General features: G+C 36.0%; 1 long non-coding RNA gene across 1 annotated transcript; it reads right to left on the bottom strand.

Annotated features, from left to right (window-relative positions):
* Positions 1 to 1,299: 1,299 nt before the first annotated feature.
* Positions 1,300 to 4,681, bottom strand: LOC148160960 (uncharacterized). Its single transcript, XR_015762407.1, has 2 exons — positions 4,509 to 4,681; positions 1,300 to 1,767 (listed from the first exon to the last, which is right to left on the bottom strand). It is a non-coding gene; the product is annotated as an uncharacterized LOC148160960 (long non-coding RNA).
* Between the last annotated feature and the right edge of the window lie 331 nt (positions 4,682 to 5,012).

Genomic DNA, 5,012 nt, shown 5'->3' with positions numbered 1-5,012 from the left:
GCACAGACGCTGAGAAACACATCGGAGCGATTCTGCTGGCTGTACCGGTCCACATTAAAGACGAAAGGACCGGTGAAAAGGACGGCTGCTTTTTCACACAATCCAGTTAGCACAGGATGAGAGGCTGACATCTAAATTACCCACAAAGTGGTTCAGATTAATCATTCATTCTCCTGCAAGCCCCGACAAGAAGGCACAACAGATTACACACACACACACACACACACCCACACACACACACACACCAACTGCACGTGTTACCAATGTTACGCAGCTACAGCAGGCCTTCAAATACGAATATGTTAATAGTTTATATCCATATGTAGCAGCAGAGACTGAAGGTCTGTGGAAGTGGTTGGTAAATCACTGTGATCCTTTTTATGGTCCAACATAAACAAAAAGTCAAAGTGGCGCCGTAAATCAGCAGAAAACACACATCTGTGTGATAAGCTGTGTGATAATGAGGTTTATGTTTTCTCATGATTACTGCAGTTTAAATGGTGTCAACAGCTCCGAGGTTTGGGCAAGTACAAGCAGATACTGTTCAGTTAGACGAGATAATGACTCACATTATTACGCTTTAAAGATGAGAAACATCAAATAAGAGCCAAACGAGGCTCCCACTTCCCTTTGTTTACCTCCATCAGGCAGCCCAGTGTTCCCAGTTTGCCCATCTGGTCAATGAATGACAGAGATAATGACTGAATATGTTCAGAGGGATTCTGTAAATTTAACTCCAAATCTCCTCATCCCTCCACAAACAAAGGATTTCACCTGATCCTGACAAAAACTTATTTATCTTCTGCAGGTTTGTTACCGTTTGAATTAAATCATCCAACCTGTCAGAGCAAGTAAAAAAATAAAAAATAATAATTCAAGCCTTTTACAAATGATTTCACTACAGATTCTGAAACTACTGAAACTGTTTCTTAATACTGCAGTAACTGTAAAAAATTCAATGATTTGGAAGAATTCAACACCTGGAAATCTATTACAAAATCATAAAAATGAAACCTATTAAAAATGTATTAGCATATTTAAAAAATAAATTCTAAAATAACCATTATTTTCTGTGAAAACAGAAAAAAGACAGAATTAGATAAAATGACTACAAAATAAGCAAAAAAAATTTTTTTGTTTGCTGCAGTAATTCAGTTTAAAATTAACATGTAAAGTTTTGACATAAGGAAAAAAGAATAGTTTGCAAAAACATCAACCATCCATTTTAAACGGGCAAAGTGAATAAAGATAATAAATAAAAAACCTATATTACTAATTTACCGACTCAATACTTCAATATACCTTGATAGAGAAATATATTTCATTTTATTAAAAGTAAAAACTTTGGTTTCTGTGGACAGATTGTTCAAACATTTCCAGGTTACATCAACAATGCAGAAAACCCAAAACAAACTAATTCCTTCCTTGAAAGAAACTTCAGTTCCTCCACCAAACATTTCATTCCTCAGTGTTTAAACATTTTATTTCTGTTTGTGTTTCTCCGTCCTCTGCAGTCAGGCTTCACTCGGTGTCTGTTTCCAGCTTGTTAACACTCGCTGTCGACTCGGCCGGTTCGCCCAGCAGGCACAGAGCAGCCACCTAAAACACGTTAGGCAGCCATCAGTCGGCGGCCGGCTGCCGAGGAGGAGCGGCGGGGCCAAAGCGGCGGCTCCTGGACGTCAGCTGGTCCTGCAGGAGAGCGACAGGGACGCAGACAGACGACACGACGGGCAGGGAGGTTTTCTGTTTTATCTGAACCCAGAGGAGCTGCAGACACAAGGAAACCTGGTCAGTTTGTTGCATTCAGACGCCAAAAACAAAAATTATTCTTAGTAATCAATCAGCTGAAGTTACTCCAGGGTTCAGAAAACGTGTTCTCTTGGTTTTTATTCACCTTCACATCTCAAACATCTGAAATGTTGATGAGGTTTTTAAAATCCTCTGAGATGAAATCATATCGCAGCTGAAGATTCATCAAGGACTTTCTTTTGTTCGACTTTCACAAATCGATACTTAATCAATTATAGATGACAGTTTCTCTGGAACAACCTTCAGCATCGTCACGTCTATAAACATTTAACATTTTAACCTCCATCCTCTGCTGGGTTTTACAGGGACAGTTTTCATATGAGCCAAAGTAACAAATACTAAGATATAAAATATTAAAATATTTAAGAAAGTGTTTATTCATGACAAAAATGAAAATAAAATGATTAAAAATATTAAATATTATATTGTTATAGTAATTAAATTAAAATAATACAAATTATTTAAGTTTAACAATAATAAAAAAAGGAAACTCAAAATGAACAAAAACATAAAATACTATGGCGTTTTCATCTGCAGTCAAAGGTAAATAAATGTAAATTAGCGAATACAATAAATAAAGTAATTAAACAAATTAAGTGTCTTCATAATAACAATGAAGAAACTCAAAAGTTGAGCTTTTTAATTGAAAAAGCTCAACATTCATTATTGAAGAGATTAAGATAATTATTTTAATTAAATAAAAGACTAAAAAAATAAACAGCTTTTCTGTTGAATGTTTATTTTAGTCTTATTTTTAGCTGTTTTGACATTTTATTAGTTATTTCATTACTTTTCCATGTGGTGCTTTGTGACAGTTCTACATGTGAAAAACTGAAATAACATGAAATAAAAAGGAAAATTTCCTGATGAGGAAAAATAAACCAGGTTATGTTTAAAGGGGGAAACCAGAGTTTCAGTGAAGTGAAACCGGCTGCTGGCGTTATGCAACGTTTCTGCTGCTCTGCGGTTTAACTGTCGTTTCTGTCAAAGTTCATCTGCAGACTGAACGTTTACAGCAATAAGACGAATCGCCGCTGCAGCAGAAAGCGTCTTGGTATGGAAGCAACGGAGGGTCAAACCTCGATTTACCTCCAGTTAGCAGAATTCATCTCCATATTCCTGATATTTGCTGTTTGTTGCTCAAGCGATTGATGGAAATGAAGAGGAATAAAGTCGAGGATCTGGATGTTTTAGTTTCTGCTCTCTAATAATTAATGTCAGGCACAATCTGCTCCACAGTAAAATCCAAACGCTTTTCAAATACTTTCAAGGTAACTTTTCAAACTTTGGAGATTAAAACAACATAAATTAACCATAAAAGACAGTTTCAATTCATTGTTATATCATTTATTACTTTTATTAATAATGCCTTATGTATGTTCTGCAGCAGGATAAGGTAAAATAAAAAACTACATTTCATGTTTAAATAAATAAAATCCACCAATTTCAATAAAGTTTAACGTATAAAACATAAACCAACCTTTATTTCAATTTCACATATTAATAAGATAGTGAGAAAATAGGAATAATAAATATTTTTGTTAAGTTTTCCAGCATTTAGCAAATATAAATAACTCAAAAAAAGAAACATTTTGTCTGATTTAAATTCAGACAAATTTACCAGTGAGGTAAAAACCTGGAAAAATATTTTAAATCCAGTTTAACAGTATAAAACCTGGTCACACAAAGACACCAGAGACTTCCAAGTGGAAACTTTAACTAGGTCACAGATGACTTTGATAAGTAATGAGGAGGACGACAGACAGACTGCAACACGAACGTCAACCAGGAAGACTCTGAAAATATCTTCCCTACCTGTGAAATGAGGTGAGTTATTAGGCTCCAAATCTGTGGAGATGGAGTTTCTATGAATAGGCCCCCACATGGATACACATCAGGCTACAGCCACACTAATTAATGAACCAAACTCATTATTATCATTGGCTCCAATTGAGGTTAATAGAGAATTAACACTGAGGAAGAGGGAGATTCACCAGAAATAATCTGGATACTATTGACTGGTTTTGTTCAATTGCCAAGTTGTTGCTGATTTTTATGTAAAATTTGGTGTTTAGGGATCATTTTTATCTAATTTCTATGAATAAAAGAGGCCAGGAGATTTGGATTATGAAGGTCAGAAGGAGAACTTGTCAGATTGAGTTTGGCCTCTTCTGTCGCCTGATTCCCAAAACCTGAGCGACCAGCAGCGGCGGGCGGACGACCAGCAGCTCTACTTCAACACGGTTTTACTGTTAAAAGTAAAAACGTATTTACTAAAAAGTCTGCTGAGTAACCGATCAAATTATTTACCATTTAAAAATTACATCATCAGACGGACCAAAATATAACGTTGAGAGGAGATTTTGGTGTTTTAAGAACCAAAATGACAATAATTCACATAAGAAACAAAAAATAAAATCAGGCAAAGGAAAATTTTTCCAACTCAGTTTCTTCCAGTGAAAAACTTATAAAACTTTAACAAAAATGTCTGTCTGCTGAATTTTTGGTTAAAATATGTTTGTTTTTCATTCAGTGGGTAGAAAATCCAGAAATTTACTGAAGTAAGAGCAGAAATACTTCATAATAATAAATTACACAAAGTACAGCATAGTACAAAGATTTTTAGGTTTTATAAACATCTTCTCTCAAAAGTTACTAAAGTAAATGGAATTGAGTAAAAGTAACTGGTTACTACCTACCTGGAGATCAGATCACCTGGTACAACAGGTTTGGTTTTACAGTGTGGAGGAGCAACACACACAACCTGATTTCATTCATTCACATCCATCAAAACGTGAGTTCAGAGTAAACAAACATGGCAGACGGTGAGAGGATTATACGTAACAGAGACGTCTTCAACATCCACCGGACTTCCTGGTTGTTTTGTTTTCTGAGTATTTTGGATTTCTCTCTGTTTTCGTTTTCTGAAGCTGCATTCACACCAGTTCGGTTTAGTCCGATGAAGGAGAAATCCTACAATCGCTAAAATCTGACTCATTTTTGTTTAAATTTTGTGAAGAAGGAAGTTGAGCTCAGTGTCTTCAGTGGTTCTTGGTGCAGCGCCCCCACAGGTGAGGAGGGGAACAGCTCCTCCAAAGGGTTTGGATCATTTGACACGTTTGCTGATGTTGGCGTTGGCGTTGGGGACGTGCGTGTTTGCTGCAGTAGGTTTCAGACGGCTTGAATAGATTTGGTTAAAGGCC

Source organism: Poecilia mexicana, unplaced genomic scaffold, assembly GCF_051168715.1.
Source record: "Poecilia mexicana isolate PSO_F unplaced genomic scaffold, ASM5116871v1 scaffold_2, whole genome shotgun sequence".
NCBI classification, from domain to species: Eukaryota; Metazoa; Chordata; class Actinopteri; order Cyprinodontiformes; family Poeciliidae; genus Poecilia; species Poecilia mexicana.
This window is presented reverse-complemented; position numbering and strand designations above follow the sequence as displayed.